Below are 15,983 nucleotides of genomic sequence, written 5' to 3'. Positions count from 1 at the left end.
TAAGACTGATGTTAGGATATGATCCTACAATTTGTGTATGTATCTGCCCTCTTCGTCTCTTATTCATGGAAGTAGCTCATGAAGAAATTGTGAGGGTCTCCTGACACTTCAAACAGCAGAGTTTGAAAGATTTGTGAAGTTCAGTGAAGCAGGAAGACTCCTGAGATAAAATGAACTCAGTAATAAAAATAATAGAGGCAATTTTGGGAGAAGCATAAATCACAAAAGACTACAAGAATTTGAAAGAAAAGTATTAACAGTCTCCAACTTAACTGTAGTTCAATTTAATCATTTTTCAACTTTACAATGTTACGAAAGCAATACATAGGCATTCAGTAGAAACTATACTTAAAATTTTGAAAATGATCTTTTCCTGGGCTGGCAGTATGCCCTCCCATCCTCTCTTGTGATGCTAGGCAGAGCCAGTGAGCCACAGCTGCCCGGCAGCCCCAGGATCACGAGGGTCAACAACCAACACACTCAGAACCATTGTACCCACACAGCCATTCTGTTTTTCACTTTCAGTACAGTATTCAGTAATCATATGAGATCTTCAGCACTTTATATAAAATAGGCTTTCTGTTAGATGATTTTGCCCAGCTGTAGGCTAATGTAAGTGTTCTGGGCATGTTTAAGATCGGCTAGACTGAGCTGTGACATTCGGTAGGTAAGTATATCTTTTAAAAGCCTTTTGACTTAAGGTAGTTTCAACTTATGATGGATTTATTGAAATGTAGCTCCATTGTAGGTTGCAGAAGATCTATGTTAGTAAAAATGAAATGCAAATCCAACAAACATCTCCTAACTAATGCTCAATATATTAATAAAATTTCCTTACATTAAAACAATGTTCTTTGATATAAGTACATTTAAGCAAATATAGAATGGGAAAAGAACACAACATAGTAGAATAAACCTTACTGTAATTTTACCTAGATATTAGCCAAAGCCCCTGAAATTTTTTTCTGTAACTCTGAAGAGCTAATGTTATTCAAGTCTGAAGAAAATTTTAGACAACTGGGTTTCCAAGTTAAAAAGAGGAAATGACATTTATTCACACTTTGATGTTGTTTTGTGAAAGACTAATTAATTAAAAGTCTACCCATGTGTACTTTCTAGCTCTGATATATTTTCTAGGCCAAGACATAAAATTGTGAAAACAAAAATATTCAGGTGCATGAACAATAAAGCTGCTATTTACAATATGTAGTTTAGATTTATGATAAAGCCAGCATTGTAGAAAATGTATATGGAACTATGTGGGCCAGATTAGAAATAAATATTGGGTACAGCAGTGTGCAAAAACTAGAATGATAAAAGGTTACTGAGCCATTTTTCTGTATAGGTGAATTAGTAATTAAGAGTGAAAAAAATACTGAAAAGGCAGGAAGAATATTCAAGGGAGAAATCAAAAAAGTATTCAGCAGTGGCCAGAAATTACCCATAAACGTAGGTTGAAAGGACAAATTAGAGTATTTATCCTTAAATAGCTAATTTTCTCAGAAAGAATAAAGCTTTTACTTGCTTGGGTTAAATTGGCTTCCTGGTCATGAGTCCTCACCTTGGAAACGAACGCAACTGCCTTCAAAATAAAACTAAGCACAGAATGGTAATTCTATAGTGCAAGGGAATTTAAAGCTGTGTGTGAGTTGAAAAGCTTATGAGTAAAGGTACATTTATCTGCCAAGATCTCAGTGTTGTGTTAAATCCCTAACATTCAGCACTGCAGTTCTCAGGGGACTGTTGTAGACTTTAATCAAAAGAACATTTTGCAGTTTGGTTTAAAAGGTCAAACTTGCTAACTTATCCTTCTGCAATGGTAGTTTAGTAATGGTCTAGTAACTTGGCTTGTAGATTGTCATGACCCAGATCATTTTGTGGCAATAGGAAATTGATGTGAATACTTTCAGCCTTACTCAACCATTAAAAAGAGCATTAGCTCGGCTTTTGTGTCAAACAGAGCACAGCGACTCACAGAAAAGAAGTCTCAGAAGTTGCAAATAGAACAGATCCAAGGATATGAAAGCCTTTTCTTTTCCATAAGCATCATAATATAGCACAAAAATGTAAAAGGCTGCTTCACAAAGATTGAAAAAAAAAGTTTTAACAAAAAGCAGAAGGGCCACGGGTACATTTGGCTACTAGAAATGTCTGTATCACTATTAGTCCTGAATATTGACTCCAAAATGGGAAGAAAAGAAATGGTCTTTTACACGTCTCCTATTTGCACTTCATAGGTACTTAAGGCAGGATTGGATGTTAAATGATTGTCCAATTATACAGACAATTTATGGAAATTTTGGTATGACAAAACCAGGGGAAGTGATCTACTGCTTTAAAAAACAATGCTTAGCACAAGGAATATCTTACTGTAACCTTTAATGAAAAAGAATATGAAAACTAATATATGTATGTATATGTATGATGGAAACATGCTGTACATCAGAAATTGACACATTATAACTGACTATATACCTCAGTTAAAAAAATAAATACATAAAATAAAACAATAAACAAACAACCAACCAATGGTCTCAGAAGCTGAGCTGGGAAAGGAGAAGTCCTAGGTCAGACACTTTGGACACACTGCACATACAAAGATAACAAACATAACGACCTGAATTCTCGATGTGACTTAGATTGCCTAATCTTAGCTATCTGGAAGAACAGTACAATTAAATGGATCAGCACAAAGATCATTTCATAATCAGGACATTGTTCAACTGAAGTTAATTTAATTCCTTGCAGTACTATAGGTGAAACCAATGTACTTACAAAATTTGTAGATTTCAATAGCAGTAGCTGCATAATGTTTATTTGTTTTTCATAATGATCTAGAATATACAGGTGGATTTTTTTTTTAGATAAATACACTACTATATTTTTAAAGCTATATCCACAAACTCTTAAACACTTATCCCCTCAAGAGGTGGAACTTAATTCCTCTTTACGCGAGCGTAGGCTGGTTTTAATGACTCTGAAAAATAAAATATGAAAGAAACTATATGATGTCACTTCTGAATTAGATTCTAGAATGACTGCAGCTTTCCATTTTGAACGCTTTCTCTCCCTCTCTCCCTCACACCCCTTCAGATGCTCTGGGGGAAGCTTGTTGCCATAATGTGAGGGTAATCTGGGAGGTTATGAAGATGTGTACATAGCAAGGAACTACAGTTGTCAGGATTCACACAACATCGGAAGTAAATGCTTCCCTAGTCAGGCCATGAAAAGACTGCAGCTGTGGTCACCTGCCTGAGGGCAAACCCGTGAAAAACCACAAGCTAGAACATTCCAACTAAGCTTCTCTTGGACTTCTGATTCACATAAACTGTGAACTGTAAGATTCACATAACTGTAAGATAATAAACATTTGCTTTTATAAGCCACTGATTTGAGGTAATTTGTTATGCAGATAAATTATCCAAGTTACAAGGTAGCTTATTCCAAAATACAATTAGATTAAAACTAATACTGAATATACATTCATATTTATATAATTTCCACAGATCTATGTGAAGGAAGAAGAAATGTATTCAAGGACAACAATCAAGTATTCTTCATTTTCCCGTTAAGCCAGGAATGTATTTACCTGATTTTAGTCTAGGCAATTTGGAGAGGCTTTTGGACTTTTAAAGGGCTGTTTGAATTAGTTGGACACTGATGGCTAATCAAATTTTAAGCAGGACAATATTCATAGGAGTCGTTCCAGGTCAGGTGAATAATTTGCTCTAGTTTTTTTTTTCCCCTTGTATGTATTCAATTATGCAACCAGAGTTAAAAAGAAATGTTTAGATAACAAAAGAAAGCGAGAAGGAAACATGTAACTCCTTCCAAATGCTTTGAAGATATGGTTTTATATGATTGCTGTCAATACAAATGCATTATTCCAAGTTTTATTTGTTTGTTTTTCTTTTTTGTTTTTCTTTTTTTGGGGGGATTTTTGTTTTGTTTTGTTTTGCTTTTTGTTTTTTTAACTGATCACTTTACATGATCTTTTGCATAGATGTACAGGAGCCTTAATGATCCATGCCAGGGTAAAACAATTTTAATTACATTAATAAACCATCATGAACCTAGCCTAGCCCACTAAACTATCTGGAAAGGAGGACAGAATACTGAGTGCACAGTCTGGGGAACCAACCTTCTCCCCCTCCCTTTCTTCCTTCCTTCCTTCCTTCTTTCAAGAAGTAGAACCACCCTATAATGAAAATGACTCCTATTTCATCTTTGAGAGCAGACCTCCATTTTATGTCTGACAAAAATGGGACACTTCTGACTGAATGAACACAAAAGTCAAACATGATTGAAGTAATAATTTCTGGTGACATAATCATAATGTTAGGATGAACTCTATCTACAACATCCACATATAGCACTGAGTTTCAAACATATATTAAGTATTAGATAATTATTTTATATCTTACTCTACCTGACTTTACTCATCGCTTTCAATCTATTAAATATTTGAGTTCTTTGTTTTATAATAACAGCTCCTCTTATCAAGCACATGCTAGGCCTTTAGTGCAAAATAATCTCATTTAACCATTACACAAACCTCTATGAGATAGAAGTTACTAAATCTCTTTTAAGAGGATCTGAGATTCAAAAAACAAGCCAGTGTTACACATAATCAAGTGGTCAGACTGTGGTTTCATTCCTAGTCTGTCTGTCCAACTAGGCCTCTTGTATTTGTTCAGAGATTCTAAATTGTCTCACACATGAAATAGTGGAAAAGTACAGAATTTGGGATTTCAATATCTGGGTTCTGTTTGTTACCCATCTTTTACGTGGTATGAAGTTTTCAAGAAAACCACCGTACAAGTATTGAGTAGAGCTACTTCCCTCAAGTGTTCGCTTTACTCGTTATTTTGAAGACTACCAGGAAAATTAAATTCACAGATTACATCATTCTTCAATCAGGTTCTGTCAGGTCTTGCATCTAAAAGAAGCCCCATGAAGTCAGCTGCTCACACTTCTCTGCATAAAGCCCCATGTGAGAAATCCATTTCAGTATTTAAAGCCAAAAAAAATTTCTCCTAAGGTGCACGTAAAAGCATAGCCATACTTAAAAAAAAATACAGCAGTGAAATGCTTTGACTACAATAGTATTGATATGATTATGTATTAACCCCTTCTTACAACTCTATAACCACCTTTATCTCTTTTTTTTGTCTTGATTTATTATTTTCTATAATATGTTTTATAGAATGTATTATATATATATATTTATACTAACATAGATATGGATAGTTTATATACATAGCTATAATATTTTGCTGCCTTAGTTAAGGTTTGCTTAATGTATAGTACTTCACATTTTTCACTTTGTGAAATGAGGTGGGATATGAATAAATAAATTGTCCTCTTCCTTTTCTGAAATTATATAAGCAGTGTAACTCCCAGGTTAGTCACCTGAACTGTGTCTAACAATATTACCAAATAATTATTAAGTCAACTAATTAATAATACTAGGAGAATCATAAGTCAGAGTGACTATTTTTAAACATACAACTTAAGAAATACGTTTGAAGTTTTCATTTTTGAAACATATTATGTAGTCTCATACTGTGATGATACATTTAGTCACCTGTCCAGATAAACACACACACACACACACACACACACACACACACACACACACACACGAGCACTCACAAAAATCACATTTCAATCTGTTGAGGTAAGTCCTTTAAAATAAGTGAGGCACAAATCAGTGAAAGTAGCTACCTGGCAAGTATAATCAAAATAGCTGACTGATTGGGTTTTTCCAATTAACTATTGTATATGTATAGCTTCAAAATTAAAACACTAAAAGAATCTGAAACAAATGCAAACTGTGTGCCCTTATTTGGAAGTAACTTTAATTTCATGCTTTTTTGCTACATTATTTTGGGAGTTCTTTGAAGAAAGCATGCATTACAAAGTAAATGTTCCTTTCAGTCTGTAGCTTCAGCAAGGTGGGGACTGCATGTAACAAAATTACACAAGCATGCAAGTCATCATTATGTTCTAATTTATTAGAAAATTACTTCCTGAAATACTTTTCCTGCCCATTGTAGGTCTGTGAATATATAGTATAAAATAACCAAAAACTAAATCCTGATTTTAAATCCCACTTTCTGATCGACAAAGAGTTTAGACTTCTGAACTGACTGTTTTCATCTTCTAAATCATTTTAAATTAAAGCATTTTTTTTTGATGTTAATCTAAGAAACAATACTGAATTATCACATGTGGTCACTTTCTTCCAAAATAGTTTTCCTTACAATCTTTGAAGTGATAGATATAGGCTTTATTTATCCTGAATCATCTGTCTGGATAAGTATTTCATAAGAAGTTCAGCAGAATCAGGAGTAAAATCACAAATAGTCACTGTACCAAAAGTACCAGCATGAGGCTCCTTTCTCCTCAAAGCCCTCCTTCAGGGCAGAAGAGCTTAATGTGAACTCCTAGGGGGAAATAATTGTTGTGGCCCGAGGCAGTTCTTTGATCTGAACTCCACTGTTCTAAAGGTGAATTCTCCAGTGCCTCTTGGGAAGTAATTGATATGTTATTCCACTAGCATTTGTTGTTGATACAAAGGACCAACTACTCTCCTAAAACAAGTCTATTTTCTTAAAAAGAAGAAAAGGGAATATCGACCCTTCAGAATGAAGCAATACTGCTTTCCTGGCATCCATTCTAGGTTTTGGTTAACATCTTGGGTTTGGTGCCTGGAGCACCTGAGCCAAAGTCCAGTCAGGAACCTTTAACAGGCTACTTCCTGCCAAACCTCGGTTTCCTCTTCTATGATGTTCCAGTCACACTCTGAGGATCACTGTAAGGATGAAACTCAAGTAGGTACACAAATCCCTGGGCAAATGCATAATACCTAGTAAATGTTCAATAAATAACTAGAATATAAATTTCCCGTGTGGGTCACTTGTAAACAAAATCCTACCACTTTTCACTAGTAAGCATACCTGGCTTCTTTTATTTTCTCAGCTTTACCTTCATGTCATAGAGTAACTTAAGTGCCTATGTTGTTATATCATTATCTTGCTATTTTTGCTGTAATCTTATACCTTTTCTGAACTACATAATAAAAAAGAAACTAGACAATATAGTGTATATGATATCAAACCATGATTGTTGAGAGAAAATGCTTCCAGTAATTCAGACCAACCATTGAAACTAAACCATCCCAGAATGATAACAATGTGAAATGAAGTTCGTATTTTATGGAAAGACAAGAAAAATTTAAACATATAAAATTATCCTCTGCCCTTTGACCTCCTCACCTCTCCCACCCCACTGTGAGCATTATGTATCTGCATTATGCATCAGCCAAACCTTCCCCATCAGCAGAAATACCTGCTCACCCATAAAAAGCAATATTCTCTTAGCATCAATAAGACGACCCCTTAAAGATAAGATTCTTTCTTGATCTTGTAAGGGACCACACAGCACTTAGATCTGGATTATGTCAACTCTCGGTAATGCATCATTTGATGTACGGCCCTCTGTCTCAGAAAGCTTATATAACTGTGTCTTAACTTCTAACGAATGGAACAGTTCTCAGAACTTTCTGAGTTTCTTTTCCTGGGTTATAATCCTCAAATTTGGCTCAAATAAAATTTCCACTTCTTTCGTAGATTGACTGTGGATTAAGTTTCATCAGCAGCGACAAAAAAGGTGAGAGAATAGCATTCATACCTTATAAAATTGTAGGCTAACCTTGGATGACTTTCCTAGAGAACAAACAGTACTTTGATCATCTTGATCAAGGATGTTTCTTACTCAACTAATTTTGGATGATTTTGCTTAAATATATGTAATCTATCTAGACTGCAAGGTAAAAATAAATCAGTTTGGTGCCTAGTAAAACAACATTTACTTGAATTAGATTTAGCAAAGTATCTCAGTGTTACCACATGTAAATTTTTCATGTATAGCTCCTTTCTGAGGAAAAAAATGTAGTTTATACCTATTGCTTTTAGAGATGATTAAAATATTATAGTTAAATATGCAGCAATATTGATAATATTAGACTATGCATCAGGAGATCTGTTGTCTCTCTGCAGGACCTTACACATATCAGCCTCATTGTCCACATTTCTCAAATGGAAATAATGGCATTTTCTTCCTTGCATGGAAATGCTATAATGAAATAGTGGTAATATTCTTTGCAAAAAAATATTAGCTCTGTATTTTAATATTACCAAAACTGAATTGTGAGAACTCTTGTAGAAAAGATTTATTGGGAGCCGATCGTTAGAGAGAACTGTCATTATTGGTTTAATTCAGAGTCAAAAATCTCTCTAAATGTTTATGGCAGTCCTATTTCTCCTTATAAATTAATGATTTGAAACACTCTCTTGTTTCTTTCTTCTTTCTTGGTCTGTCTTTATCTTGAAAATGGAAAACTTCATCACATATTAACAGAATGTAACTTAAAATTTCAACTTTATATGATTAGAAAATCATGTATATTTCCAGTTATATATATATGTAATCAGTATTCATAAGACTGTCAAAAATGAATGCATTCTTAATTCTCTTAGACTGACTGAAATCACGCTTACTCTTGCCATATGTTATATAGTATTTTGTGTTTAATTTTGACATTATTCATATTTGGAAATTGTTAATTATTGATGAAAAGAAGTGGACTTTACAGGGAAGTTTAGAAGACTCATTCATACGTTTCCTGTGTTTTTACCAGGGGAATACTCTTCTCTAATGGAAAAGAATAGATTACTGAAATTTGAATGGTGTACCAAACTAAGTTTACAAAATAGATTTATAAATATAACTTCTAATATGATTCTGTGATGACTTATTTCACAAAATTCTCTAATGGAAAAGAATAGATTACTGAAATTTGAATGGTGTACCAAACTAAGTTTACAAAATAGATTTATAAATATAACTTCTAATATGATTCTGTGATGACTTATTTCACAAAATGCAACTCTGCCCAGGTATAGTGTGTTAGGGGTTGGAGAGCTTGGCCAGTGTAGCACCAGCTGCTATGAATAAGGTAACCAGGGCAGTCAGTTCTGAGCAGGTTTTATACTATATATACATACAGAGGTATCAATAGTTTAAAATCCCGGTCTCATTTTTATTTGATATGTTTGTTTGTTGCAGTAAGAAAAATTGTCTTCTTCATCTCTTGGATGTTCTCCCATGTAGTAATGTTGATCTTAAAGTTTTAAGAGCTTTTCAAATATCCATAGAGGAATGTACATTGTGCTTTCTGTCTCTCTCTGTCTCTATTCCTCAGTCACTGTCTCTATCTCTCTGTCTCTGTCTGTGTCTCTCTTACACACACACACACACACACACACACACACACACACCATCATTCTAATCTCCATATTAAACATTTCTAAGCATCTTTTATTTCTGTGAAATGATTTATAGATTATAAACCTTCATCACACTATGAAAGGAAACTTAGTTGGAAAATATAGCTTAGAAAATTGCCACCAGTCTATTTGTAAATTTTTTTTAAGTATCAATACCAATAGAGATACAGTAGCTATAGTACAACAGAGATAGAGATACGGTAATCTTGTAATTGGTAAGCAAATCAAATTCAGAGTAAAGATAATACATTTTTGTTATAGCTTTATAAGTTATTTATAATTTTATTTTCTCTAAATCTGCATTCTCTTATTAATCTATTTATCTCCAGATGGCATGATTAAGTTTCCAAATTTCTAAGATTTTTCTGTTATGGTTTAACTTGTTTTATTTATATCAGAACAGCTGACTTCAACAGCTGGTTTTTCCTGAAATACTTTCAGTCAATAATTATCCATTTCAATCAATTCAGATTATCTGATTTACTATAGTAGAATGATTCTATGGAGCATTTTAGTTTTTCTTGTACTTGAAATGAAAATTTGACCTTAGAATTGCAAATTGTTTGCCTAATATCTCCTTGAAACTTTCTAATGGACTCAAAATAATATGCAGGCATCTGGCCAATGTTATTACCTATTGAATGATATAGATTCACTAATTGTTCTGTTGGTAGGGAATAGTATATATCTTTGACAATTTTTATTACATTCAGATCTCTCATGTTTCTTAAACACCAATTATAAGTTAAGCTGGCTATTTTTCCAGTTATGCTATATAAGTCACTTTGTAACTGAATATGTAAATATGCTACATTGGTATAGATAATAAATGATCTCATGCACTCAAAATTCACAAACACATGAACAAAAGAAGTGAAGATAAAAAGCAAAATCATTAAAATTTCATGTAGTTAATGTAAAACAGATTTTTTTAAATTATTAAAAAATGTTTTGATAATGTTCAACTGTGGAAAGTAGCATGGATAGTTGGAAAAGTACAGACATTGAATTTAGATAATCAGTGTATGATTCAGCTCTACCACCTATTTGCTTTGACTTGAGGCAAGAAACCTTTCTTTCCTCAATTCCTTCAACTGTGATTTACTCTAAAAGAAAATTAGAGTTGAATAATTCTTAAATAAACACAAACTCTATTTTTGGAAGCAAAAATGAAAAATATACTTCTAAATATATTCTAAGTAAAATATACTTCTAAGGAATTCATAGGTCCAAGAGGTAGTAAGAAATGTAAATAGACAAAATTTATAAATAGAGGTATAGAAATATCAAATATCAAAATACGTCATTACAATGCAGCACAGCAGTACTCAGGAGATTTTACTTCACTTCACTTTACTTATTTTTGTGAGATAAACTGAACAATAGTAAGCTAATTATCCAATAAAAATAATGTTTAAGAAATGCATGAAGAAAAGTGTACAGGTGATTGAAAAGATTAGGAAGACCTAAACTAAATAAAGGAATAGATATAGCTCATGTTTGTCGGAACATGTTGTTGTTGGAAAATGCAATACGATAAAGTCAATTATACTTATATCGATCTATAAAGGCAATGCATTTTTAAAATCCCCTATCACATTTTAACTGCTTTGATGTGAGCAAACAAGTTAATATCAAAATGTATATTAAAAAGAAATTCTAAGAAAAAAAATCTATGTGTCAGCAAGGCTGTTTCTTTTTGTAAACTCTAGGGAGACTGTTTCTATTGCTCATTCATCTGTTGGCAGAAGTTAGTTTCTTGCAGTCTAAGGACTGAGGTCCCCATTTCTTGGCTGGCTATTAGCTATGGACCACTCGTAGCTCCTAAAAACTGTCTCCAGTCCTTGGATATAGCCCCCACATCTCAGAACCAACACCAGTGAGTCTATGTGGTTCTTATATCACACCTCTCTGACCTTCTTCCTTAGTTACATCTCTCTCTGACTATAGCCCCCAACATTTCTCTGCTTTAAAGAATTCATGTATTAGACTGAACTCACACAGATAATCCAGAATTATTTCTGTACCTCAAGGTCCACAATCTTAATCACATTTGCAATGACCTGTTTTCCACATACAGTAACATATTCACAAACTCCAAGGATAAAGACCTGAACTTTGGGTAAATATTTTTCTGGAAGCCTCATAAAGCGACAAGTTAACCAAGCTGATATGCTGGACATGTGTAGGTTTGTATATAATATGTAAAACAGCAGCTTTAGCTTGTTACCTGATTACTTTTTAAAATTAGGAACATACTTACTGAAAAATATTCTGCCATGCCTCTACGTGGTTTCTCAGTTTTGAGTGCAGAGTTGTTTCTTGTAATTAGAACAGGGAGGAACAATATACACATATTTTAGAATGACTATAAAACTGAGTTGAGTCCTCTTTAGTTTTTTTGCATACCTGTAAGTTTCCAACAAATACATTTCTCTTAGACTCAGGAACTAAACAAAATGTAGAAGCCGTACTTATCTCCATCTGCATAATCTTAATCTCCTGGGCCAAGTTTAAGCAATTTTATGATAAAAGTCTATGTCCTCTAGATTGGTAAATCTCTTACAAATAGACACTGACCCTCCTATAAGAACAACTGGCTGCTGCTTGATCCACACCACCATTTGCTTTATTTCCTTTTATCGGAGATATCATAAGCAACCTAGATGGTCCTCCAAGACAAAACTGAGTAACATATGCTATTTATCCTCCCTCTGCATCTTCACACAACTTCTTTATGTCAGAAACAAGCTTGGCTTTCTCTACTTCCCACCCATCTAAGCAATCTAATCCATTACATATGAATTAGGGATATATTTCTTTGGGCATATTTACATATAATTTGCATTCAGAAAAATGACAGGGAAGAGTTACTCAATCGCCAGATCCACTGAAGGCAAATGTTACCTGCCTAAATCAAAAATTACTTTTCATGGATCAGCTGCTTTATTTAATACAAAGAACAAATTTTGGTAAAAGCAGTAAACATTTCTCTGGTTAGACAAAATGTCTAATAACCAATATTATCTGTATCTATCATCTGTTGTTTTTCTAGATATATTCACTCTTAGAACCATAGATTATGATTTGTGTTTCTTTTTCTCAAGTATAAAATACCGTAATAACATTAATCCACAATTTCAAATTCCTAAACTGACACTTGCTCTCCTTTTTTCTGTTTCTCTAAGGTAGCACTTTTCAAATTTGAATATGCTTTTGAAGCACCTGAAGGACTCGATAAAGCAAAATTGCTGAGAACTATCTCCAGGGTTTCTAATTCAGTAAGTCTCTATGCAGATTTAAGAATCTGCATGTCTAATAAGTTTCCAGTTAATACCAATGGTTTCATAGATAAAAACAAATAGACTGCTGAGAATATCACACTCGTGTTGTGTTATATATTATAAAGAAGATAGTTACATCCCTAATCTCAAAAAGAGCAATATGTTTAAGCCTGCAGGTTTGAAATTACAGGAAAAAGATTCTGAACTGTGAAGGAGAAAATAAATGTACAATTCACACTATATACTTTCTCTTTCCATGTATGTGCATTTGTGTGTGCAATATATACCATACACAAGTGTACGTGTAAACCCAGGCATGAAGTCTGTTTACACATAAGAGGGCAGAAACATAACAAATATACAGAACAGAACAATAATCTCTCCTTCATTTGTTCCTTCTTCTTATAGACTCTGGAATTGTTTTTAGCATAAAAATACATAAAAGATATGACATGAGTGCAAAGCAGAATTCAATATTAGCTGCAGAGAATTTTCTTTCCTTGGTGTTTCTTGAATGTTAAGGCCCTTTACAGTGATCATAGGGGAAAAAAAGTTAAATGTGTCTCTAATCTAGGCCATAAGGAATCACCTGATATCCTTGGTTTAAGAATAAGGGGCAAACCTAGTTCAAGGCCATCAACTAAACTAGTCATAAGCAGGATGAAGCTGGGATTCTGTGCAGAAGCCAGAGAGGTGAAAGAAATGAGGAAGAGTATAAGAAATCTGGAGATTCTAGGAACCCCCTTAAAGGAGAGTGTGTATAGACTGAAAGGAGGCAAGAGCAGAGGAAGGCAGTGTTATGCACCACAACTTGGCATCTAAGTGCTCAAGATCAACTATGAATGATAATGGCTTCTTTCTGTTAATGGTCTACCTGCACTTTTATGTGGCTCACTAAATTCCATGGGCATAATGGAAGGGTTATGTTTTTGTGCACTATCACCCAGAGTTGTTGACCTGTGGTGCAATAATCAGCAAAATAAGCCAAGTACACTACACCATTGCATCCAAATTGCTGATGGAGGAGTGCCAGGGAATGAGAGTGGATCCAGAAAACACAGTTGCAGCTCCCAGAGTGTGCACTCAGTGAGAAGAGGATGCTGTGTAGATCATTGAATAGAGTAAGTTGTAAGACTAAGTGTGTTGGTGAAAAAAAAAAAATTACACTTTCAAGTGTCCATTCTTCTGAAAGTTTCCTGCTGGAAATTTTCTTCCAAAGTTATTAAGGCAATAGAAGTACCAAGAGTCAGTTTGGATAGGGTGAGATTAATTGCAGCTCTTCTTATCCTCCTAAGTATATGTTCAATTTTAGTAAACATTAGTAGTTTTAAGTTTTGTTTTGTTTGTATTCATTCCTGGGTCTTTGGATCATGCTATATCGGTGTATCACTTTTGCTTCTAAGTGGATGAGGTTAGTCATGTGAGAGCCACATACGTAAATAGCTGACTTCCAATAAAAACCCTGAAGTCAAGGCACAAGTGGTTTTCCCTGGTTGACAACATATCACATGTTGTGACACATCGTTGCTGGGAGAATTGAGTCCTATCCCTGCAATTCCATTGAGAAGGCATGACTGGAAGCCCGTGCCACATGACTTCTGGACCCGCCGTAAGCATCTTTTTCCTTTCCTGATTTTAATCCATATCCTTTCACTGCAATAAACCATAACCATAAATGTAATAGCTTTTCTGAGTTCTATGAGTTCTTCTAGAGAATCATTCAACCTGACAGTGGTCTTTGGGATCCCAGACACAATTACTTTCAAATTAAACCTAAATGCTCCTCTAGAATAAAAGAAAAGTGGATAATGAGTGTTTTGGCAAAACCAGTGGGACGACTCAGAGCATTTTGGATATAATAATATATTATACACACACTCACACATATCCACTCACACCAGGACACTGTGTTGGCAGTCTTGGGGCAAGTACATATAAAATTCATAAAATTCAACATAAACTACATACTAAACATACTAACACTTAGATAGTTTATTTATCTGTTTATTTCTTTGGTTTAGGGTATGGGTAAATTTGATAGTTTCAGTTGTTTACATTTGGTTATATGTGAGACTTCCACACTTGATATTCTGCTGTGTGAAGACCAACTGTGATGGAGTAGAGCCTGACTTTAAAGAATAGAAATGGATACATCTACTCAGCTAGGTGCCAGATTGTCCAAGAGAGACAGTAAAAAGTCTTTCTGCTTTTCAAGATGAAAGTAATAGAGGAAGGTAAGGTGAATTGAGGAAGACAGTACGTATGGGGGAAAATAATCTCAATACCTCATTTAAATGGGTGGTACTGCTTTCAGGAAGTCAGCTGACCTAAATGTCACATATGCAAGAATTAGAGTAAGTCCCCTCATTCTCTGGATAATTTGCTACCATTTACCAAAAGCTGTCATGGTAAGTATTCACATCTATGAAACAGAGAGCTGAACAGTGCCCCCTACAAGCTGTACCATTTAAGCAGCAGCCCAAGGTGTCCTGCAGTTTAGACAAGGCCTTGGTGGTGGTTGTTTTAATTGAAATATATTTGACATAAAACATTGTGTAAATGGTTGGTTTTTAAAGTTTAGATCCATCAAATACATGGCGAATAGAAGACTGATTCAAATTCAGGGAACATGCTGCATTTGAGTCTTAGTTTTACTACCATCGTTTTATTTCTTTTCAGAGGTATAGCGTATGGATGATTAAGAAAGGCTATTTTAGGAACAGTCTAGACATGACTAAAATCCAAGCTCATAATCTAACTCCAGTTTATTGTCAAGTCTGACTCTGTTATTTTGATTAGGATCAGTAATTGTCTGATCTCTGCTTAGCATTTCCTGATAATTGCAGTGGCATGCATGAATTAACAGAAACATATGACACTTAAATATATTTCTTTATTGTTACTGAGTTGATTTCCATGCAAATAAATATAAGCATACTCTAGAGGGCAATAAACAATCAATAACGTCACAAGTACCCCTCCTGTCTTATAAATACCTGGTTCAAAGAAGGTTTATTTGTCATACTTGAATCCATTCAATTTTGGTTTTCACTCTAAATTTTAATTCATTTTTTAAAAATTTCTGGATCCTAGGAGTAAAGGGCCATTTAATTTCACTTTAAGTAGCACATTCTTTATGCATCTGTTTATTTTCTCTCACTTATATTCCCCTCTATCTTAAGTGTTTAATATGTATCCTTGAGTTTTTATGAATTCTTTTAAAATATGTGGGTTGTTGTGCATTTCGAATACACACATAACTGGAATTTTGATACAGATATTCTTCTGTGATACTTTTTACTCAGCATTGCTTAAAGATTCAGCCATATTTCTTATCATACGATAG

General features: G+C 34.1%; 1 long non-coding RNA gene across 2 annotated transcripts in view; it reads left to right on the top strand.

The window, feature by feature from the left end:
- Positions 1-457: 457 nt before the first annotated feature.
- The window catches only part of LOC116157232 (uncharacterized), a 65,123-nt gene continuing 49,597 nt past the window's right edge, over positions 458-15,983 (top strand). Inside the window, exons 1-3 of one of the 2 annotated variants that reach the window (XR_010383501.1) lie at positions 458-663; positions 7,635-7,674; positions 12,542-12,634. This is a non-coding gene — a long non-coding RNA (uncharacterized LOC116157232). Of the gene's footprint in view, positions 668-7,634; positions 7,675-12,541; positions 12,635-15,983 lie in introns of both variants that reach the window. The other variant, XR_004141232.2, reaches the window with a different exon arrangement.

Source organism: Camelus dromedarius, chromosome 13 (genome assembly GCF_036321535.1).
Source record: "Camelus dromedarius isolate mCamDro1 chromosome 13, mCamDro1.pat, whole genome shotgun sequence".
In the NCBI taxonomy this organism is placed as follows: Eukaryota; Metazoa; Chordata; class Mammalia; order Artiodactyla; family Camelidae; genus Camelus; species Camelus dromedarius.
Note: the sequence above shows the minus strand (reverse complement) of the source record. Positions and strands in the feature narration are given on the sequence as shown.